The sequence below is a fragment of the Microcaecilia unicolor genome, chromosome 5 (genome assembly GCF_901765095.1).
Source record: "Microcaecilia unicolor chromosome 5, aMicUni1.1, whole genome shotgun sequence".
Taxonomy (NCBI): domain Eukaryota; kingdom Metazoa; phylum Chordata; class Amphibia; order Gymnophiona; family Siphonopidae; genus Microcaecilia; species Microcaecilia unicolor.
Genome location: NC_044035.1, coordinates 86429470 through 86453750, shown reverse-complemented (window position 1 = coordinate 86453750; position 24281 = coordinate 86429470). Strand labels below are relative to the sequence as shown.

At 46.9% G+C, this 24281-nt stretch overlaps 1 protein-coding gene across 2 annotated transcripts in view; it reads right to left on the bottom strand.

Moving 5' to 3' along the window:
- Positions 1-13461, bottom strand: part of LOC115470142 (neutral ceramidase-like) — a 160602-nt gene extending 147141 nt beyond the window's left edge. The window contains exon 1 of one of the 2 annotated variants that reach the window (XM_030203090.1): positions 13387-13461. The gene's annotated coding sequence lies outside the window, so the exon portion shown is untranslated. Of the gene's footprint in view, positions 1-2090; positions 2096-13386 lie in introns of those variants that run through there. The other variant, XM_030203091.1, reaches the window with a different exon arrangement.
- Between the last annotated feature and the right edge of the window lie 10820 nt (positions 13462-24281).

Here is a 24281-nt window from a genome sequence, read left to right as displayed (position 1 = left end):
GCCTGGGGCTGTGACTGTGAGCCTGAGTGTTGCAGCATGCGTCTCTTTTCAGTCAGTAACCAACCAGTCAGGGAGGGAGGTAGAGGATCGAGGAAGCTGGTAAGTGTTGGAGGGGGAGGAGCTGGAGGAGTATTTGGGTCTCTTATTGCTTTGCTTTGCTTTGCTGAACAGGAGAGGGTGGTTGTAAATGAGTCCTAGGAGGAGATTTAGCAATGCATTAAAACATGGTACTGCCTGGTCACCTGATTATGAAAATATATAGATGCTTTCATTCAGCAATTAAGACTTTTTTTTGTGAAATAGGAAATGATGGTGACTGGTGAGGGAGGAGAAACAGAAGGGTGATGATGCAGTGGATGATGAAGGGAGGAAAGAAAGATGGGGAGAGATGTTGGATGGTGGTGTGGGGCAACACAGTGGGGCAGTGTTGGATTGGGGCAGAGAGAGAGGTTTTATAAGTTAAAATAAAAATAAATATTTTGTTTCATGCAAATCGCTTTTGTTTAAACATAACTAAATGGGCTATAAGCCCCTAATGCAGTCCATTGGTTTTCTTATATTTTGTTCTTGTGATGACTTATACTGTGCCAAAATTTAAAAGTCTTATCTCTAACTGGTCATTAATAAAAGGAGCTCATTGTGAACACTATCCACCCTAAAAGGTTGTTTTGTGGCTGTACCTGAGGAATTGTGATATTATGATCCCTTGTTTCAAATTGTTGATGGTCTGTGTTTTCCATATGGGTGGTATATTAAGGTCTGCCCAGTGTAATATTTACAGTGCTGCCTTTTCATGCATAATGTTCTTGCTCTTTGAGTCCTCGGAGTTAGTGCTGTTATGGTACAGTAAGGTTCTGAGTGTGTTTTTGCACGTTTATGCATAATGTTTGTGGTTGAGGGATTGTGTGTTGGCCTTACTGAAATGGATGGAAATAGCAGTGTTTAATAATTGATAAAATTTTTGAATAGTATACATTGGTTAATATATGCTGTGAGCAACCACTTTATTCTTTGACATGTGATACATATCTAATATCTAAATTGAATAAAAGGTATTCATTGTGACTATTTTACTTTCTTTTTTTCTGTGTGTTGTCTAATTATGGATGTAAGCCCCATCCCTGGCACCACCCCTAACCCCACCCCTTTTAGCCTCCCCAAACAGTCGGACCACTGACCACCTATGGTTGTGTGTCTCTACAATTTGGCTGCCAAATAAATTTGTGTTATGAGGGCAAGAAGGGCCATCCCCTGACTCCTGGTGTACAAAATTGTATCTTGCAGACGTTTTGGCATCAGGAGGGACTTAGAAACCCTGAGGCGGAGGTACCGCCGAATAAGGAGGCACAACCCTGAAATAATCAGGCAAGTGAGCCGGCGCCTCAGGGTTCAACGTAAGTATTATAAACAGGGTACCTGTACTCATTTGTAAACGTATTTAATAATGCAAATGTCCTGTACAATATCAGTTTCCATGTGGCTAATAGGCAACTAGTAAGTCATAACACCTCTGTCCCAGATCAAGGCCTGAGGTTGCAGCTACCCTCCCATGAGTGTGGCTGCAACTTCTAACTAACCTCCTCTGAGATGAATGAGATGACATGCCTCACTTCTGTATCCCCCTTTCTGGGGTGGAATAAGCAAGTGTGGCTGCTTCTACCTGCGAACTACATTACACACAGTGCATTGCTCCCATAACCTTGCAGTGAGAACTGCAACCATAAAAGTCCTTAGACATGAGAATAACGGTAAAGGCATTAAACACATTTTAGGATAACTAGTGCAAGGCTGTCGGAGGACAGAACACTCCACGCCTGGTATCGGTAGATACCATCATCATTATCGTCACAATTTATCAAATTAATTGCATGTAAGGTCCAATATCTGCAATCCGGTTGTCCCCCGGCTGTCATGAGTCCAGGCTTTGAACAAACAGTCACGATCTCTGGAAAAATGGGGGCCCTTGGCCTACTGTCATCGGGCGGTGGCAAGAGGCAGAACCTCCCAAGCAGGACTGGAGTAATGGGCCTGGCTTGGCTGGAACCAGACGCTGGTCAGACTTGGCTTGACAGGAACAGGATTTGAGATACTCGAACAAGTTTGGCAGGAACAGGGTCCAGGATACTCAAGCGGGGTCCAGGATTTTCAAATGAGCTTGGCAGGAACAGGAGCTGAAACGAGAGACAGACAACAACAACACTAAACAACACAAAAGAGAGAGAGAGCCTTTGAGTCTCTGGTCTTCACGGGAGGTGGTGGTTCACCGTACTCATGCCTCTTCATGTGGCACGAGGAGAATAATTTCATTGATGGGTCTGCAGAAATTCTTTGCTGTTCCTTGTTTCATAGTTCTGACCTCAACCTTTCTGACATTTCTGTCTTCACTGGGGCCACTCGTTGCGTTGGGCCTGATTGTCCTCGAGCAAGACAATGTCGCCTTCGTGGATGTTGGCCTTACTGGTCTGCCATTTGCTGCGGATCTGTAGGGTCGGGAGGTCCTCTCGTCTCCAACGGCTCCAGAAGGTGTTGGCCAAACTCTGGACTTGTCTCCATTGTCGTCTGTATATATCTTTCTCATCAAAGTCTTCAAGCGGGTTTGGAGGCACCCCTGTCTTTTGCGTTAGAAGGCGACTCTGGATCGGAGGACACTGGGATCAGAGATCTCGCATTTATGATAGCAGACACTTCTGCCAGAAGTGTGGTCAGCACCTCGTGGGTGAGGCGATTAGCCCCTGCTTCAGCATACAGTCAAGGATGCGGCAAGCAATCCCAATCATGCGCTCCCAAACCCCTCCCATATGTGAAGCATGGGGTGGGTTGAATATCCACGTACAGTGGTGGTCACTCAGGTATTTTTCGATGGCTGGTGCGTTGATCTTCTCTGAGTGTATTTTCAGCTCCTTGCAAGCGCTCATGAAGTTAGATCCACAATCAGAGCGAATCTGCTTGGCTGGACGGCGGATTGAGAGGAACCTTCTGAGAGCATTTATGAAGCTCGACGTGTCCATCGACTCTACGACTTCGATGTGGACAGCGTGTATTCTTATGCACGTGAACAAAACGGCCCATCGTTTGCTGCTCGCACTTCCTGCTCTGGTCCGTCTCGAGATAACTGGCCATGGCCCAAAAATATCCAGCCCCACGTAGATGAATGGTGGGTCAACGCTCAGCCTTTCAGATGGCAAGTCTGCCATTCTTTTGTCTTGATGTTTGCCTCGCAGCTTACGGCACTTGACGCATCTGTGGATGGTTGCAGTAATGCAATGCTTCGCTCCGACAATCCACACTCCTGCGGCCCTGATTGCTCCTTCGGTGAAATGTCGACCTTGGTGTTTGACTTGCTCATGATAGTGGCACGCGAGCAGGGTGGATACCGGATGCCGCCCTGGGATGATCAAAGGGTTCTTTTCGCTCTTATCTATCTTGGCATGGGTGAGGCGGCCACCTACCCTCAGCAATCCATCCTCGTCCTTGAAGGGGTCTAGTTTCCAGAGAGGGCTATCCTTTGGGATATTCTTCCCTTTGCTGAGGCACAGGTACTCTGCAGCGTAGGTTTCTCGTTGTACCCAACGCAAGAGTACCTTCTCTGCCTGGACAAATTCTTCTACAGCCAAGGGCTTGGTGCAGAGGTGCCAGTGATGACACTTGCTCATTCTTCCATCGGGATTTTGCCGGAAAGAACACGTGATGTGGATAAGTTGGGTTATGGCTCTTTTCAGCGTCACCCACCGCGAGAATCGGTTAAAGCGGTGTGTCCCCAGGTTATCATTAGTTGAGATACTTGTGGCGAGGGCCGTGACTATCGAACGGACTTCGTCGTCTTCTGGGGTCACCAGTTCAAAGGAGTTTGTGGTAGTTATAGTGGCGCTTGTTGGTTGTGTGAGAATTTTCGGCCCTGTTAGCCAAGTCATTCGCATTAGGTGCGTTGCTGGGACAGCTGTTGTGGCATGGTCTGCTGGGTTGTGGTCGGTTGACACATAATGCCATTGGTCAGGTCTGGTAGCTTTTCGGATGCATCCTACTCAGTTACTCACATATACATGGAATCTTCTGCTCTGGTTGTATATGTAGCCAAGTACAACCTTGCTGTCTGTGTAGAACGTGACTGAGTCTAAGTGGGTGTTCATCTCGCTTGTAACTAATTCGGCTATTTCTACTGCTAGGACTGCTCTGCATAGTTCCAAGCGTGACACGGTCTGCCCGGGCTGCGGGGCTAGCTTTGCCTTACCGAAGATGAATCCCATATGGACAGCACCACAGGCATCTATGGTCTTCAGGTATGCCACTGCGGCTATGGCCTTCTCTGAGGCATCGGAGAAGATGCAAACCTTCTTGTGGTGAGCGTTCGTGAGAGACGCAGGGACATATGTCCCTGGGATATGGAGCTCTTCTAGTGTCTTTAGGGAGTTTCTCCAAGTATCCCAGTCTTGCCTTTTTTCTGGCGGTAACGGGGAATCCCATTCATTTGAGCTTGAAGAGTTCACGAAGCAGTGACCTCCCTTGGATGGTGACTGGTGCTACGAATCCTAGTGGGTCATACAAGCTGTTTACTGTAGACAAAATACCTCGTCGGGTGTACGGCTTCTCTTGCATACAGACCCGGAAGGTGAAGGTGTCTGTTTTCAGGTCCCAACTTAAGCCAAGGCTGCGTTGTAGGGGAGGGGTGTCCACTCAAGTCTAGATCCTTCAGGTTCATAGCTTGGTCTGCTGGAGAGAACGCTTTCATCACATTGGCGCAGTTGGATGCGATCTTGTGGAGCCTCAGATTAGCCCCTGCTAGCATCGTCTGTGTCCTTTTCAGCAGGTCAATGGCTTCTGTTTCAGTGGGTAAGGACTTCAACCCATAGTCCACGTAGAAGTCTCTCTCCACGAACTGCCTGGCGTCAGCGCCATGTTCCTCCTCTCCCTCTCGTGCAGTCTGTCTAAGCCAGTAGGTGGCCACTGCTGGTGATGGGCTGTTGCCAAAAACATGGACCCGCATCCTGTATTCAACCACATCTCCGTTGATATCATCATCATGGAACCACAGGAACCTTAAGTAATGCCTGTGATCTTCGTGGACGGTGAAGCAGTAGAACATCTGCTGAATGTCAGCCATCATGGCAATGGGTTCTTTTCTGAAGCGGATTAAGATCCTCAGTAGGCTGTTGGTTAGGTCGGGCCCAGTGAGCAGCACATTGTTCAGTGAGGTCCCTTGGAACTGGACGCTAGAGTCGAACACAATTCGGATTTGTCGTGGCTTCTGCGGGTGGTATACCCCAAAGATAGGTACCAGCATTCCTTGTTCTCTCTCAGTGGTGGGGCAAGCTCCGCGTGGCCGTTGGTGAGCATGTTCTGCATGAAGGCTGAGAAATGCTGTCTCATCTCTGGTTTCCTCTTCAAGGTTTTTCGTAACGAGGTGAGTCGGGAGAGGACGTAACTCCTGTTGTTTGGGAGTCGGGCCCTAGGCTTACGGAATGGGAGGGGTGCTACCCAACCGTTTGCCTCGTCTTTCTCGAGTCCTTTGTCCATAATGTTCAGGAACTCTTTATCTTCTATAGAGAGGGCGAGTTTGTCATTGTCTTTAGTGTTCTGGAACACTGAGCTTCCCAAATGTTCTCCTAAATCTGCTGCGGAGCTGGTTTTATGGAGTGAGACAACGCTCCATTCTTTGTGAGCGGGAGCCTCTTTGGAAGTTAAGTGGTTGGTACATGATTCAAATAACGCGGTGCGTCCGCCTCCTAAGACGTTGGTGGAGAGCGCACGGATGTTTGTTCTTATCGTCCGGTTGAGGCAGACCTCACCTACTATTGTCCATCCCAAATCAAGACGGTGTGCATAGGGAGCACCCCGTGGACCTTTGCGCGATTCGTGGATATGCAGGAGCTCTGGTGGTTCACGGCCCAGCAAGAGTAGGATCTCAGCATCTGGATCCAAAGGTGTGAGTTGGTTGGCTATAGGTCTCAGATGGAGGTGATTCCAAGCTACCTCTGGTGTAGGAATCTCGTCCTTGTCATCTGGTATCTGGTCACATTCCATTAGCACAGGCAGTGGTGTGCTGGAGCCGGCTCGCATGAGCCTGTTAAAGTTTACTGATTTTTGCGAGCCGGTTGTTGGAGTCAGGCAGCCAGCACACAAGCATCTGTTTTTTTTTCTCCTCCTCTCTCCCTCCTCCCCCGGCCCCAGCATACCTCATCGTGTCGTCCCTTTTGTTCATCCCCCCCTTACCACTGCCTGACCAACCCGGAGCCTTTTCTCTGCCGGATCCCACCCACAGGAAGCTGCATCAGCAGGGCTGTACACCAGTGGCGTACCAAGGGGGGGGGGCGGTGGGGGCGGTCCACCCCGGGTGCATGCCGCTGGGGGGGTGCCACGCGCCTGTTGGCTCTTTGTTTTCATGCTCCCTTTGCCCCGGAACAGGTTACTTCCTGTTCCGGGGCAGAGGGAACATGAAAACGAAGAGCCAGCAGGCACGCGGCACCCCCCCCCCCCAGCGGTGTGCACCCGGGGGAGTTCTTTCGCCGGGGGATCGGGGGTTCTTTTGCCGGGGCGGCGTCGCGCTGTTCCGGGGGGCGGGATGCATCGGCAATCCGCCCCGGGTGTCAGTCCCCCTAGGAACGCCACTGCTGTACACTACTCGGCAGAGACAAGGCTCCGGGTAGACCAGGCACTGGAACTGCATGAAACAAAGAAATTAAGCTGTTTAGGTTAGTCTGATTCCCCTTCCCGCGCTGCTGTTAAACCCAAAACAAAATCAAGCAACTTATGAGCTGCTGCATCTACGTTGTCGTTCTTTATTGTTGGTAGCATTTTAATTTCATCTCACTCATATTTTCAAACATGCCAGCTTGTGCAGCATAGGGATGAACACAGAGGTAGTAGTAATTTGTTATAAATCATACTGGGTGTATCATTTGGAGGGGCTGGTTATAGGGACACCTTCTTGTATGTATTATATTTGTGTAGAGATTTTTTTCTCTTGGTAAAGGGCCACTAAAACAGATATCATGTTATAAGAATCAGGTGCTGCATCCATGTTGTCATTCTTTATTGTTGGTAGCATTTTAATTCAATCTCACTTATATTTTCAAACATGCCAGCTTTGGCAGCATACAGATGTACACAGAGGTCAGAGAAGTATAGTAATGGAATAGCTTTTCATAGAGTAGTAATTTGTTATAAATCATAATCAGTGTGTCATTTAGATCATGGGATCGGAGGTAGGGTGTTACTATGGATTAAGAGCTGGTTGAAAGATAGGAAGCAAAGAGTAGGGTTGAATGGTCAGTATTCTCAGTGGAGAAGGGTAGTTAGTAGGGTCCCGCAGGGGTCTGTGTTGGGACCGCTACTTTTTAACATACAGTGGGGGAAATAAGTATTTGATCCCTTGCTGATTTTGTAAGTTTGCCCACTGACAAAGACATGAGCAGCCCATAATTGAAGGGTAGGTTATTGGTAACAGTGAGAGATAGCACATCACAAATTAAATCCGGAAAATCACATTGTGGAAAGTATATGAATTTATTTGCATTCTGCAGAGGGAAATAAGTATTTGATCCCCCACCAACCAGTAAGAGATCTGGCCCCTACAGACCAGGTAGATGCTCCAAATCAACTCGTTACCTGCATGACAGACAGCTGTCGGCAATGGTCACCTGTATGAAAGACACCTGTCCACAGACTCAGTGAATCAGTCAGACTCTAACCTCTACAAAATGGCCAAGAGCAAGGAGCTGTCTAAGGATGTCAGGGACAAGATCATACACCTGCACAAGGCTGGAATGGGCTACAAAACCATCAGTAAGACGCTGGGCGAGAAGGAGACAACTGTTGGTGCCATAGTAAGAAAATGGAAGAAGTACAAAATGACTGTCAACCGACAAAGATCTGGAGCTCCACGCAAAATCTCACCTCGTGGGGTATCCTTGATCATGAGGAAGGTTAGAAATCAGCCTACAACTACAAGGGGGGAACTTGTCAATGATCTCAAGGCAGCTGGGACCACTGTCACCACGAAAACCATTGGTAACACATTACGACATAACGGATTGCAATCCTGCAGTGCCCGCAAGGTCCCCCTGCTCCGGAAGGCACATGTGACGGCCCGTCTGAAGTTTGCCAGTGAACACCTGGATGATGCCGAGAGTGATTGGGAGAAGGTGCTGTGGTCAGATGAGACAAAAATTGAGCTCTTTGGCATGAACTCAACTCGCCGTGTTTGGAGGAAGAGAAATGCTGCCTATGACCCAAAGAACACCGTCCCCACTGTCAAGCATGGAGGTGGAAATGTTATGTTTTGGGGGTGTTTCTCTGCTAAGGGCACAGGACTACTTCACCGCATCAATGGGAGAATGGATGGGGCCATGTACCGTACAATTCTGAGTGACAACCTCCTTCCCTCCGCCAGGGCCTTAAAAATGGGTCGTGGCTGGGTCTTCCAGCACGACAATGACCCAAAACATACAGCCAAGGCAACAAAGGAGTGGCTCAGGAAGAAGCACATTAGGGTCATGGAGTGGCCTAGCCAGTCACCAGACCTTAATCCCATTGAAAACTTATGGAGGGAGCTGAAGCTGCGAGTTGCCAAGCGACAGCCCAGAACTCTTAATGATTTAGAGATGATCTGCAAAGAGGAGTGGACCAAAATTCCTCCTGACATGTGTGCAAACCTCATCATCAACTACAGAAGACGTCTGACCGCTGTGCTTGCCAACAAGGGTTTTGCCACCAAGTATTAGGTCTTGTTTGCCAGAGGGATTAAATACTTATTTCCCTCTGCAGAATGCAAATAAATTCATATACTTTCCACAATGTGATTTTCCGGATTTAATTTGTGGTGTGCTATCTCTCACTGTTACCAATAACCTACCCTTCAATTATGGGCTGCTCATGTCTTTGTCAGTGGGCAAACTTACAAAATCAGCAAGGGATCAAATACTTATTTCCCCCACTGTATTTATAAATGACCTAGAGATGGGAGTAACTAGTAAGGTAATTAAATTCACAGATGATACAAAATTATTCAGGGTCGTCAAGTTGCAGGAGGAGTGTGAAAGATTACAGGAGGACCTCACGAGACTGGGGGATTGGGCATCCAAGTGGCAGATGAAGTTCAATGTTGACAAGTGCAAAGTAATGCATGTGGGTAAGAGGAACCTGAATTACAGCTGTCATGCAAGGTTCCGCTTTAGGAGTTACGGACCTAGAAAGGGATCTGGGAGTCATCGTTGATAAGACGTTAAAAACGTCTGCCCAGTGTGCTGCCGCGGCTGAGAAAGCACACAATGTTGAGTATTATTAGGAAAGGGATGGAAAACAAACACGAGGATATTATAATGCCGTTGTATCGCTCCATGGTGCAACCACACCTCGAGTATTGTGTCCAATTCTGGTCGCCGCATCTAAAAAAAGATATAAAGGAATTAGAGACGGTGCAGAGAAAGGCGACGAAAATGATAAATGGAATGGAACGACTTCCCTATGAGGAAAGGCTGAGAAGGTTAGGGCTCTTCAGCTTGGAGAAAAGGCGGCTGAGGTGTGATATGATAGAAGTCTACAAGATAATGAGCGGAGTAGAGCGGACAGATGTGAAGCATTTGTTTACACTTTCAAACAACAACAAAACCAGGGGACACAAGATGAAGCTAGAATATATTCCTGAGGGAAAAGTCCATTGAACATTATTAATTTTTTTTTTTTTTTTTTGGGGGGGGGGGGGTTGCCGGGTTCTTGAAGCCTGGATTGGCCGCTGTCGGAGACAAGATGCTGGGCTTGATGGACCCTTGGTCTTTTCCCAGTATGGCGGTACTTATGTACTTATGTAGAGGGGCTGGTTATAGGGACACCCTAGCATGTATTATATTTGTGCAGAGATCTTTTTTTTCTCCTGGTAAAGGGCCATTAAAACAGATGTCATATTATAAGGATCAGGTGCTCAGCTTTCAGAATTTCTATCTATTTATTTATTTAGTTACTTATTTATGACATTTAACCTTGTTGTTGGTGCAGAGATTTTTTTTTCTCCTGGTAGTGGGCTTCTAAAACAGACATCATGTTATGGGAATCAGGTTCTCCATGCTCAGTTTCTATCTATTTATTTACTTATTTATGGCATTTTATCCCACGTTAAACTTGAATTAGATTGGAACCTGGAAGCATTAAAAAAAAAAAATTCCCGGAGAGAGTAATGCATGATCCCCCCCCCCCCCCCCCGGCTCTCTCCCTGGGTATAGCCAGCTCTGCAATTTCGGGGGGGGGGGGGGTGCGCAGAGGTGGACAGGGGGGTGCAGAGTTGGACCGGGGAGAGAGCCTATTGTTAAAAAATTTACCAGCACACCACTGATTACATATATTATAGTAATTAAACAAGACTGCATATCTCTTTTTTACATTTACCAATCATTTCAGTTGTTTCATCTCTATTTTGTTAATCACAGTTTTACAATGCATTTACAAGGGTATGCTAAGAAAAAGGAACCCCCAACCTCCAATGTCCCTTTTTTCAAAGCCAGAAATGCCTTTCTCTTTTGCTGGGTTTGTTTGGTGACTTTGGGGTAAATCCATACTTTCTCCCCTCCAAAGAGGGACCTTGCATTTTTAAAGTACAGTCCCATAACAGAGTTTAGATCCTGCTCAAACACAAACGATACTAACAAAGTAGCTCTTTGTGTTGTATTTTCCAAGGATTGTTCTAATAAAAGCGAAATATTATTCACATCAATTTGGCCTTCAGCCTCGTTTCCAGTCTTTCCCATTTCTCTTTTGGAGTTTTCAATATAATATATTTTATTTATTGGAGGCATAACTTCTTTAGGAACTTTCAAATTTTCATTAAGGTATCATTTAAATAACTCTATCGGGGAGTTTCCTAGGAGCTTAGGGAAGTTCAAGACACGAAGATTCAGGCGTCTGTTATAATTTTCTATATATTCTACTTTTCGTCTTAACTCTGTATTATCCTTAATTGCTGCTATTTTAAAGTCACTTTGCTTTTTATACCCCTATTAGGTAGGTGATATTTAGTATATATGGTCATTCAGTTATTTTAGTGTTGTATATCTCCACCTATCTGTCCGATGCAGTTCTATTGATATACATTTAGTGTTGATATTATTATATTTTGTGTTGATATCATGTCTTGTATTAAAATTATTATTTCATTGCATGCATATTTAATTTGAATGTTTTTAACTGATATTGATTTGATATTATATTTTATTGTATTATGTTTTTAGATTTGATCTGTTTTTATTTTATATGATGTGATAGTGTTTTTAGATATGTTTTATTATCAAATATACAATGGTGAAGTTTATGTTTTACTCATTATGTATTTTTATTTTGTAGTTTTTTTACCCCTGACGCAGCCTGAGGGCGAAACGTGGCCACGTCGGGTAACTTGTAATAAACCACTTCTTCTGTTACCCTCCTGTTCTATTTTTTTGTCTTTTTTGATCTGCTTTTTTTCTTTTGATTTGCCATTTCTGTGGCAGATCTTTGCCTTTTTTTTGTTTCTGTCTGCTTTTGTAGAATTCCTTCCATTTTATTCAACTTAGTCCAAATCATTTCCATATTCACCTCCGGAGTTTTTCCTTGAGGTCGTACCTCAACTCTCGGCGTCTCTTTCGGCAGCTCTAGTCCCTCAATCGGCAATTTCTCTGCCACACTTCCGGTGGTAGAGGGCGTCATCTCCAGAGCTGTCTTCGTCGCCGGACACGGAGGGAGAACCAACATTGGTGGTGATAGGGAGACTTCCTCTCCCCATGAGGCTTCCTCCTCTCCGGTTAGCTCCACATGGGGATCCCTCTCCCGATTATCTTGAGAGGGGCTGGAAAAGAATCGCTCAATTCTCGGCTGCACTGGCGTCGAGGTAGTGGGAGGCGAGGGAAGCTGTTTCACCACTCCTTTCCGCTTGGTATGCGGCATATTAAAGGTAAATCTTTAAGATTTTTCCCCGAGAAAGAACAAGCGTTTCGCTGCTGGTCAGTATGCAGCCATCTTGAAACGCCCCCTCTATTTTTTTATTTATTAGGATTTATTTACCGCCTTTTTGATGGAATTTACTTATGAGCAATAGACAATTACAGCAGTAAAAATATTCAAAAACAATACAGAGTGATTGGCTGAGATAGACCTGGAGGAGGGAGCTGTGCCTTCTTCTTGGATCCCTATCACACAGGAGGGAGGGAGGGAGGGAGCCTGTGAAAGGGGAACTGCTGAGCCTTCTCTTGCTGTGGCTGTGCAACTTTTCAGTCCGATTCTCGAGAAACGTGATTTTTCCTTCTGCTCTGCCTGTTCTCACTGCTCCGTTTTACGCTTGTCTTTCTCTTTTAAAGCATTTTTATTTATCTGGCTTGCGCGCGTACTTAACGAGAGGTACAGACCTCTCGTTAGATTTTCCAGCGTTAAGGCAATCGGAAAAGGTTAGTGCATCTCATTACAATAGCGTTTCTACACAATTTGCTCATCTGCATTCCATTTTCGTTAGCTGCTACGGTCATTGGAAAAAAGTCTTTAGTGCATGCCAGGGTTTACTACTTGCTTGTTAATGGCTTGTTAAGTTTAGTGCATCTGGCCCTTAGATTGTGAGCTACTACTGAAAAAGGTGTGAGCAAAATCTAAATAAATAAATATTAATAAGTTTATTTGATTTATTAACTTATTTTAATATTAAAACTGCAGCATAGTAAGGCTAGGGGGGAAGAAATATGTATTTACTGAACCTGAACATCTGTCAGAATTAGTAGCCTCAGTTAAAATGGAGAAGCTTTAAAGAATAATGTATAATTTCTTAGCAGAGAAGGATTTAACTAACAAATTTTTTCCTTTACTATAATTCTCCCCTTAGATTACCTGAAATCTTGGATCTCCCATTATGGACTTGAGTGTCTTATAAATTTGAAAGTGTATAGATGTATATGCTTGTTTTTGAGAGTATTTTCCTTTTATAACAGTTCCTAGTTATATGACACTTTCCTAAGCAAGATGTTTCTTGTAAATATTGTTTAAATGAATAAATAATAAATTTAAAAAAAAAAAAACTGCAGCATTATCATACAGCTTTCAGCCACAACTCTATAGGTCTTAAAGACACGGGAGGCTTTTAAAAATCAATTAATTAATTAATTCAAGTCACACTCGTAACACACAAACAGTTCTTAAAATTCACTTAATCAGTTTCTAAATGGATTTTCTCCTAACAGCTGATCAGAGACCATCACCACAGGTCTGTTCAGCATCAAACCTACCTCCCAACTGCCTAACACACAGTTTAGAACCTTTACTATGTCACAACCCCAGCACTAACATACAGTCCACTAAACAGCTTCAGAACACAAATTTTACAATAAATCATAGCATTCTAACATTACAAAGCATTTAAATAAAATGTAAACATATTTTTCATACCTTTTTAAAGCCCTGGAGACTGGAGTGCTTTATTTTCCGTTTTCCTTCCAGCACATGCCCGCTGCACAGCTCTGTCATGAGCCAGCATCTGGCTCAAAGTGCTGTCAGCTGTCTCTCCCTCCTTGAGACACCCCTGCAGCACATGCTAGCTAACCACACAGCTCACTTGCTTTCCAGGTCACCCCTCCCCCCCCCCCCCCCCCCCAACAGCCTCAGGTAATTTTATTTTAACCCCTAGGAGTTACAGTAAGAAAGTAGGAAGAGTTGGAAAGTAAGGTGATTGATGTAAAGCCTACCCTACCACGAGTGAACTTTAACACAACACCACTCTATCTCTAATCCCGAATATAAACTCTTTATACTTGACGGTTTAATCTACTATGCCAATCATGATCTCTAATGTAATACCACTTGTATCTCTCACTCCGGAAATGGTGATTGCCATGACAGAACATTGTAAGCCAAATTGAGCCTGCAAATAGGTGAGAAAATGTGGGATACAAATGCAACAAATAAAGAAAGTTGCACATGAGGTCAGAGAAATTGTTAAATATTATCTCAGCTAGGGTAGGAGTGAAACCTGTCCTGCTGCAGTATATGCAGCCTGAGTCTCTCCTTGTGTGTGTGAGTGAGACTAACGAGTTAGTTACTTCTTCCAGTAAAGGCCTGGTTGAAGAGCCAAGCTTTCACTTGCTTCCTGAAGTAGAGATAGTCTTGTGTTAACCTTTGTAAAAGATTCTCTGTGACGGTAACTTTCTTTTGACAAATAATTTTTAAATAGAGGCACACAAGTATGACTCTACTTTGTTTCCTGATAGGTATTCCTTTTTTTGTTTGTTTATTTGTTTTAAATGCCAAGCTGTGCTGCAAAACAAAAGTTAAAACTAAACTGGGGTTTCCTGTGACTATCAGGTCACGTGGAGGGGCATAATCGAACGAAAACGTCTATCTCCATTGGCGTTTATCTCCGAGAACGGGTCCGTGAAGGGGCGGACCGAACCGTATTTTCGCAAAAAATAGACGTCCATGTTTTATTCGACAATTTGTGAGCTAGGCGTTTTTGTTTTTCAGCGATAATGGAAAATGAAAGCGCCCAGCTCAAAATAGAATAAATCCAAGGCATTTGTTCGTGGGAGGGGCCAGGATTCGTAGTGCACTGGTCCCCCTCACATGCCAGGACACCAACCGGGCACCCTAGGGGGCACTTTTACAAAAACAAAAAAAAGGTAAAAGAGCTCCCAGGTGCATAGCACCCTTCCCTTGTGTGTTGAGCCCCCAAAATCCCCCTCAAAACCCACTGCCCACAAGTCTACACCATTACTATAGCCCTAAGGGGTGAAGGGGGGCACCTACATGTGGGTACAGTGAGTTTGGGGGGTTGGACAACTAATAAGCATTAAGCAGCACAATTGTAACAGGTAGGGGGGATGGGCCTGGGTCCACCTGCCTGAAGTCCACTGCACCCCCTAACAACTGCTCCAGGGACCTGCATACTGCTACCAAGGAGGTGGGTATGACATTTGATGGTGAAAATAAAAAGTTGTGAAACATCATTTTTTTTGTGGTGGGAGGGGGTTAGTGACCACTGGGGGAGGCAGGGGAGGTCATCCCCGATTCCCTCTGGGGGTAATCTGGTCATTTAGGGCACTTTTTGGGGCCTTATTCGTGAAAAAACAGGGTCCAGGAAAAGTGCCCTAAATTCTAGCTACAAACGCATACTTTTTTTCCATTATCGGCGAAAGGCGCCCATCTCTGTTCAGGTGATAACCATGCCCCAGTCCCGCCTTCACCACGCCTCCGACACGCCCCCATCAACTTTGTACGCTTCCGCGATGGAGTGCAGTTGAAAACGTCCAAGTTCGGCTTTCGATTATACCGCGTTATTCGTTTTGTGAGAGAAACGTCCATCTCCCGATTTAGGTCGGAACTTGGGCGTTTTTCTCGTTCGATTATAAGCAGGATTGTGTAAGGAATATGAGGGAGGTAGGAGGGAAGACAGGGCTAGAGAAAGGAGCAGATCCTATTCTCCAGAGAAGTGGAGAAAAGTGAAAGACTACAACTCCCACCAGTCCCCAAGAGGAGCGCAACCTAGAGTGCAGGACTATGTTTCCCAGCAGTCCTGGACGGAGGCATACCATCGCAGCAGGGACTTCCTTTCCCATCAGCCCCTAGGGGAAGTTGAGAGAAGGACTGGAGAGGAGAATTGGAAAACCCTGACACAGAGAACTAGGCTAGGGGAGGAGGTCCTGAATCTGCCCGATCAAGGAAAGGAGGGGCAGCTGGGAGAGGGGGGTGTGGGGAGGAACCCATGGACTGCCAAGGGGCAGAAAAGGAAAAGGAAAGAGAACAGGAGGAGCCGATGGATACCTCAGCTCCAGGGCCACCGAGAGGGGGGGACAGGGGGGACAAAATTTCCCAGGCCCGGGCCTCCAGGGGGGCCCGGCATCGCATGTCCCTTGCATGCAGCATTCTTTTCTTCATCCGTCGCCGGCAGCGCTGCCATTCATTCTCACAGGCAGCTCCGCTCCCCTCTGCCGCGTCTATCCAGCCTTCTATGATGCACTTCCTGTTTACGTAACGTAGGACCAGATGGACACAGCAGAGGGGAGCGGAGCTACCTGTGAGAATGAATGGCAGCGCTGCAGGCGATGGATGAAGAAAAGTAAAACGGTTAAACGTGCACGGGGGGTAGGAAGGAATGGCGAGCGAGGAGGGCTGTCGGGGAGCTGAGGGAGGGCAGGGAGAATCGCTGGACAATGGATGGGAGGGCAGGGGTGAGAATCGCTGGACGAGGAGGGCATGGCAGGGGGAGAGAGAAGATATTGCTGAACATGGGGAGGAGAGGAGGGGAGGGCAGGGGGGAGAGAGAACAGATCACTGGACAGGAAGGCAGGGCAGGGCAGGGGGGAGAGAAAAGATCGCTGGACATGGAGAGGAGAGAAGGGCAGAGGAGAGAGAGAAGAGATCACTGGACAGGAGGGGAGGACAGGGCAGGGGGGGAGAGAAGAGATTGCTGGACAGGAGAGGAGGGGAGGGCAGGGGGGAGAGAGAATAGATCGCTGGACAGGAGAGGAGGGGAGGGCAGGGGGGAGAGAACTAAGAGATCGCTGGACAGGAGAGGAGGGCAGGGCAGGGGGAGAGAAGAGATCGCTGGACAGAAGAGGAGGGCAGGGCAGGGGGGAGAAGAGATCGCTGGACAGGAGAGGAGGGGTGGGCAGGGGAGAGAGGAGAATTGCTGAACATGGATGGATGAATGGAGAGGGCAGGGGAGAAAGGAGATTTACTGGATATGGGTGGATGGAGGAGAGGCCAGGGGAGCATGGAGAGTTGCTGGACATGGATGGATGGAGGGGGAGGGAAGTCAGGAAGGAGATGCGCATGGATGGAGGGGAGGGAAGAGAGAAGAAATGCTGGACATGGATGAGTGGAGGGCAGTTAAGAAATGAGAAATGTTGGGCAAGGATGGAAGGAAGGAGATGCACATGGATAGAGGGGAGGGGAGAGAGGAGATATGCTGGACATGGATGGAGGGGAGGGAACACAGAGGAAGTAGATGCACATGGATGGAGGGGAGTGAGGAGAAATGCTGGATATGGATGGAGGGAGAATTGCTGAATTTAAGGGCTGGATTGGAACACTTTGAGGGCAGATGCTGAAACTGGAGGAAGGAGAGGGACAGGGCTACAGATGCTAGACAGAACACATAAGAACACAGGAGGATGATGGACATGGTGAGAGAGAAAATATCAAATGGAAAGAAAACACTACATAAAACAGAAGACGCTGAGACCAAAGCGAATAGAAAAACTAAATGATCAGACAACAAAGGTAGAAAAAAATATTTTATTCAGAATTTATTAATTGGAATATGTCAGTTTTTGGAAATGTGCATCTGTGATATTTTTCATGTAAGTTTCCATTGTTCTAGTATTGCTGCATGCTGAGTCTGACTTCTTGAGGTAACTTTCCAGTTCAGTATTTTGCCTTCATATTTTTTTTATTTCTAGTTCCTTGTGTCATATCTGTTGTCATGTGTTTTTCATGTGTGATCAAGGTGCAGTATTCTGCTAGCGTGTAGTATTTGCAGCCCTTTTTGTTTTGTTTTTTATTTCACTAGGTTGTGTACTGGTGTTTTAGATCCCAGTGTAATTATAGTGCTGCCTTTCCATGCATAAGGTTGTAGTTCGTCCTGTCCTTGGAATTAGTGCTGTTATGGTGTGGTAAGGTTATAAGTGGGTTTTTGCACAAGTTTGTGTATAGTGTTTTGCAGTGGAGAGATTGTTTTGGCCTTACTGAGGTGGCACCAAAACATCAGAAAAGGTGTAGAGCCTAAATCATGACACTACCTCTTGAAGGATCTACATACAGTGGTGGAAATAAGTATTTGATCCCTTGCTGATTTTGTAAGTTTGCCCACTGACAAAGACATGAGCAGCCCATAATTGAAGGGTAGGTTATTGGTAACAGTGAGAGATAGCACATCACAAATTAAATCCGGAAAATCACATTGTGGAAAGTATATGAATTTATTTGCATTCTGCAGAGGGAAATAAGTATTTAATCCCTCTGGCAAACAAGACCTAATACTTGGTGGCAAAACCCTTGTTGGCAAGCACAGCGGTCAGACGTCTTCTGTAGTTGATGATGAGGTTTGCACACATGTCAGGAGGAATTTTGGTCCACTCCTCTTTGCAGATCATCTCTAAATCATTAAGAGTTCTGGGCTGTCGCTTGGCAACTCGTAGCTTCAGCTCCCTCCATAAGTTTTCAATGGGATTAAGGTCTGGTGACTGGCTAGGCCACTCCATGACCCTAATGTGCTTCTTCCTGAGCCACTCCTTTGTTGCCTTGGCTGTATGTTTTGGGTCATTGTCGTGCTGGAAGACCCAGCCACGACCCATTTTTAAGGCCCTGGCGGAGGGAAGGAGGTTGTCACTCAGAATTGTACGGTACATGGCCCCATCCATTCTCCCATTGATGCGGTGAAGTAGTCCTGTGCCCTTAGCAGAGAAACACCCCCAAAACATAACATTTCCACCTCCATGCTTGACAGTGGGGACGGTGTTCTTTGGGTCATAGGCAGCATTTCTCTTCCTCCAAACACGGCGAGTTGAGTTCATGCCAAAGAGCTCAATTTTTGTCTCATCTGACCACAGCACCTTCTCCCAATCACTCTCGGCATCATCCAGGTGTTCACTGGCAAACTTCAGACGGGCCGTCACATGTGCCTTCCGGAGCAGGGGGACCTTGCGGGCACTGCAGGATTGCAATCCGTTATGTCGTAATGTGTTACCAATGGTTTTCGTGGTGACAGTGGTCCCAGCTGCCTTGAGATCATTGACAAGATCCCCCCTTGTAGTTGTAGGCTGATTTCTAACCTTCCTCATGATCAAGGATACCCCACGAGGTGAGATTTTGCGTGGAGCCCCAGATCTTTGTCGATTGACAGTCATTTTGTACTTCTTCCATTTTCTTACTATGGCACCAACAGTTGTCTCCTTCTCGCCCAGCGTCTTACTGATGGTTTTGTAGCCCATTCCAGCCTTGTGCAGGTGTATGATCTTGTCCCTGACATCCTTAGACAGCTCCTTGCTCTTGGCCATTTTGTAGAGGTTAGAGTCTGACTGATTCACTGAGTCTGTGGACAGGTGTCTTTCATACAGGTGACCATTGCCGACAGCTGTCTGTCATGCAGGTAACGAGTTGATTTGGAGCATCTACCTGGTCTGTAGGGGCCAGATCTCTTACTGGTTGGTGGGGGATCAAATACTTATTTCCCTCTGCAGAATGCAAATAAATTCATATACTTTCCACAATGTGATTTTCCGGATTTAATTTGTGATGTGCTATCTCTCACTGTTACCAATAACCTACCCTTCAATTATGGGCTGCTCATGTCTTTGTCAGTGGGCAAACTTACAAAATCAGCAAGGGATCAAATACTTATTTCCACCACTGTATAGTGCAGGGGCCCGGCCCGGTGGCGGACGGAGGGGAGCGGGTGGAGGGGGAGCGGCGGCGACCTTGGGGGGGGGGCCCAGGGGCAGCCTTGTCCCGAGCCCGGCCCAGTCTCTCGGCGGCCCTGCTCAGCTCTAGCTAAATTAAAAGGTGAGATAAAGCAGCAGTTGGGAGTTTGGTGAAAAAAGGAAGAAGGTGGTTTTCTCCAAAGGGGAGCTGAGAAGCTGTTTTTCCTGGAGGGCCCAATGGGGAGAGGTGGCTGGAAGATAGTGCTGGCCCAGTGGGTGGTGACTTTGAACCCTGTGGACAGGGCCGGTCTTAGGCCGAGGCGGCCGCATAGGGCCCCGCGCTTAGGGGGGCCCTGCGCGGCGCACCTCAGTCAGCCTTGACCTAGTTCCGCCCAGGGATCGCCGCCGCTCGTCCGAACTGCCCGCCCTCTTCTCTCCCCCACGATGCACGATCGATCATCGATCCCTTTCCTTTTTTGCTTTTACATTTACCTCCAGTCCAGCAGCGTCAGTGAAAGCGCTCCCAGCCAGTAAAAGCGCTTCTCTTCGCTGTGTCCCACCTTCTTCTGACGTCATGATGTCAGAAGAAGGCGGGACACAGCGAAGAGAAGCGCTTTTACTGGCTGGGAGCGCTTTCACTGACGCTGCCGGACTGGAGGTAAATGTAAAAGCAAAAAAGGAAAGGGATCGATGATCGATCGTGCATCGTGGGGGAGAGAAGAGGGCGGGCAGGGGAAAGAGAGACATGGATGGGATGGCAGGGCTCAGGGAGAGAGGGGAATTGCTGTATACATGGGTGAATGGAGGGGGGCAGGGGAGAGAGGAACAGATGGGAGGGCAGGGCCCAGGGAGAGGAGAAATTGCTGGAAATGGAGTGGAGGGGAGAGAGGAGAAATGCTGGATGTGGATGGAGGGCAAATTGTTGAATTTAAGGGCTGGATCGGAACACTTTGAAGGCAGATGCTGAAACTGGAGAAAGGATAGGGACAGGGGGCTACAGATGGTAGACAGAACACATAAGGACACAGGAGGATGGTGGACACGGTGAGAGAAAAAATATCAAACGGAAAGAAGACACTGCATAAAACAGAAGACACTGGGACCAAAGCGAATAGAAAAGCTAAATGATCAGACAACAAAGGTAGAAAAAAAGTATTTTATTCAGAATTTATTAATTGGAATGTCAGCTTTTAGAAATGTGCATCTGTGATATTTTGCATGTAAGTTTCAATTTTTCTAGTATTGCTGCATGCTGAGTCTGACTTCTTGAGGTAACTTTCCATTCAGTATTTTGCCTTCATATTTGTTGTGTCATGTGTTTTTCATGTGTGATCAAGGTACAGGATCCTGCTAGCGTGTAGTATTTGCAGCCCTTTTGTTTTTCACAAGGTAGTGTATTGGTGTTATAGAGCCTGGTGTAATTACAGTTCTGCCTTTCCATGCATAAGGTTGTAGCTCGTCCTGTCCTTGGAATTAGTGCTGTTATGGTTTGGTAAGGTTCTGACTCTGTTTTTGCACAAGTTTTTGTATAGTGTTTTGCAGTGGAGAGATTGTGTGTCCGCACCTCTGACCCCCCGGGGTTATGAGAATTTGAACTACTAATTGTGGACTTGAACTGAATAATTTCTTGGGAGGGGGGTTTCATGATAGCATTGTGCTTATTATTTCAATCAGTTTTTCTGTACAAGTTTAGCCTCATTTGTCTTTATTTGAAATTTCATAAATAAAAAAGTTTCTAAAAATTGAATAATCTTATCAATGGGTGGGGCTGGGCTAGTTTGGGGCCCCACCAAATTGGTCTGCATAGGGCCCCGCACTTGCTAAGACCGGCCCTGCCTGTGGAAACTGCTTTACATGAACTGCTGGGATTTTGAACCTTTGGAAACTGCTTTACATGAACTGCTGGGCTTTTGAACCTGTGGAAATTGCTTTACATGAACTGCTGGGATTTTGAACCTTTGGAAACTGCTTTACATGAACTGCTGGGATTTTGAACCTTTGGAAACTGCTTTACATGAACTGCTGGGATTTTGAACCCTTTGAAATGCTTTACACGAACTGCTGTGATTTTGAACCTTTGTTGAACCTTTGGGAAATTGCTTTGCATAAACTGATATAAATATATATGGCCATGACTGAGTTGCTGAATCATTATTTTGAGTCGGGGTTGAGAGGAGCCTAGGAGAGTGGAGCAGAGCATGAGCTTCTGCAGGATTTCCTGGCAAAATCCCTGGACGTCTGGGGGGGAGGGAGGCATTCCTGAACAAACCAGAGCGCAGGTCCTTCACAAGTGGTGGCAGTGGTGGGATCGAGTGAGACCTTCCATGTTCCAGGAGGAGCTACAACCAGGAGGCCAACGTAGAGAAAGGCGCAGACCCATCTCTGTCTCTGGTAAGCATGAGCAGGGGTGGGGGAAGTGTCGGTGAGTAGTGGCCAGGTAGGGGCCACTTGATCTGGAGCTGCACTTGGAGGTCTCTATGTTTCCTTCCCTTTAGGTGACAGCTCCAGGAGGAAGGATGGATCCCAAGGAGATCTTTGCGTGGATGACCTTACAATTACAGAAGCAGCAGGAGCTAGCAGAGAAAATGATTGAAGAATCCGTGGCCGTGACCCAGGTCCAGCAGCAGCTGGTCTTGGATTTGTTCCAGGAATTCCTAAGGAGGGGCCCTCAGTTCCCAGGGGCTCCAGACGGGAAGGACGGGCCGAGCCGAAAACTGGAGAGAGGTGGTGCGGTAGGACTCTTTTCTATGAATGGACTTACCTAGGGCAAGTTGTCTGAAAAGTACAGTGTGGATGATTTCTTATGTGCCTTCGAGAGGGTGGCTGGGGTAGCGGGGTGGCCTCAGGAACAATGGGCCATCCGATTGGCCCCTTCCCTGTCGGAGGAAGCCTTAGCGGCCTTTAGGGACTTAGCCCCAGGGGATGCCGCTAATTATAGGAAATTGAGAGAGGCCATCCGGGATAGGTATGGGTTGAGTGCCCAAGCCTATCGGAGGCAATTTAGGGCAATGTCCTGGGACAAGGGGAACTCCCCTAGAGCATTGGCCAATAAACTGATGGACTTGGCTAAGAAATGGCTTGAACCTGAGAGGCGTACCACGGCCAGTATCCTGTAGGAGATAGTAATGGAGCAATTCCTGCAGACCTTACCGGAGAGTGCCAGAGTGGTGGTGGCGAGAAGAGGGTGTAGAACCTTAGAGGAGGCCGTCGGGGGCTTGGAGTGCTATATGGAATCCCAGCATTGGGTAAAACAGGAAAAAGATTGAGGGAATGAAAGGGGAGATATCAGCGCTAGGGTGACATCTATGCCCCGGCCGTCCTTCCTCAAATCTAGTGGGGGCCTGCCAGGGCCGGACTTACCCTCTTACAACCTTAAAGCTAGGACACCCAGGAGGGGGAGGTTTGGGAAAAGAAACAAAGCCCAAAGACCGGCTATGCTATCGGTGCAGACAAAGAGGGCATTTCAGGAATAACTGCCCCAGGAGGGTAGGATGGACCTCCCAAGTTTTTGCTGTGGTTAGCCCACGTTATATGCAAGGAGTAGAGGTGGAGGGGGTACCGGTACTGGCCCTATTAGACTCAGTTGCCGACCAATCCATGGTATCGAAGGCCCTATGGGGAAGATTATGGCAAGGAACAGGGGAACCTTTGAAGGCAAAGTGAGCATACTATGTATACACGGGGTGAGTACTGGCTATGCCCTCCATAGGGTGACCATTAAGGGGCCCACTGGATGAGTGGGAATGGCCATAGCAGTTTTGCCGCAGGAAATGATTTTAGGGAGAGATATGATACAGACGTTCAAATATTTGAAAGGTATTAATCCGCAAACGAACCTTTTCTGTAGATGGGAAGGCGGTAGAACTAGAGGACATCAAATGAGATTGAAGGGGGGCAGACACATGAAAAATGTCAGGAAGTATTTTTTCACAGAGAGAGTGGTGGACACTTGGAATACCCTCCTGCCGGAGGTGGTGGAGATGAAAATGGTAACGGAATTCAAAAATGCATGGGATAAACATAAAGGAATCCTGTTCAGAAGGAATGGATCCTCAGACGCTTAGCGGAAATTGAATGGCAGAGCCGGTGGTGGGAGGTGGGGTTAGTGCTGGGCAGACTTCTACAGTCTGTGACCTGAAAATGGCAGATACAAATGAAGGTCAGGTATACACAAAAAGTAGCACATATGAGTTTATCTTGTTGGGCAGACTGGATGGACTGTGTAGGTCTTTCTCTGCTGTCATCTACTATGTTACTGAGGGGCATAATCGAACGTCGCCGGTGAAATAGTTCACTGGCGATCTATTTTGGCAGCGGCGCAACAGCTGGCCGGAACCGTATTATCAAAAAAGATGGCCAGCCATCTTTTTTTCTGATAATACGGTTTAGCCCGGCCAAATGCCAGAGTTCGCCGGGTTTGAGATCACCGGTTGTTTTTCAGCGATAATGGAAAAAAATGCCGGCCATCTCAAACCTGGTGAAATCCAAGGCATTTGGTCATGGGAGGAGCCAGCATTTGTAGTGCACTGGTCCCCCTCACATGCCAGGACACCAACCGGGCACCCTAGGGGGCACTTCTAAAAATGTTTTAAAAATACCAAAAAAGCTCCCAGGTGCATAGCTCCCTTACCTTGGGTGCTGAGCCCCCCAAATCCCCCCCAAACCCACTCCCCACAACTCTACACCATTACCATACCCCTTATGGGTGAAGGGGGGCACCTACATGTGGGTACAGTGGGTTTTGGGGGGGGTTGGAGGGCTTAACATTTATCATCACAAGTATAACAGATGGGGGGGGGGTGGACCTGGATCTGCCTGCCTGATGTGCACTGCACCCATTAAAAACTGCTCCAGGGACTTGCATACTGCTGTCAGGGAGCTGGGTATGACATTTGAGGCTGGCATACAGGCTGGTAAAAAAAGGTTTTG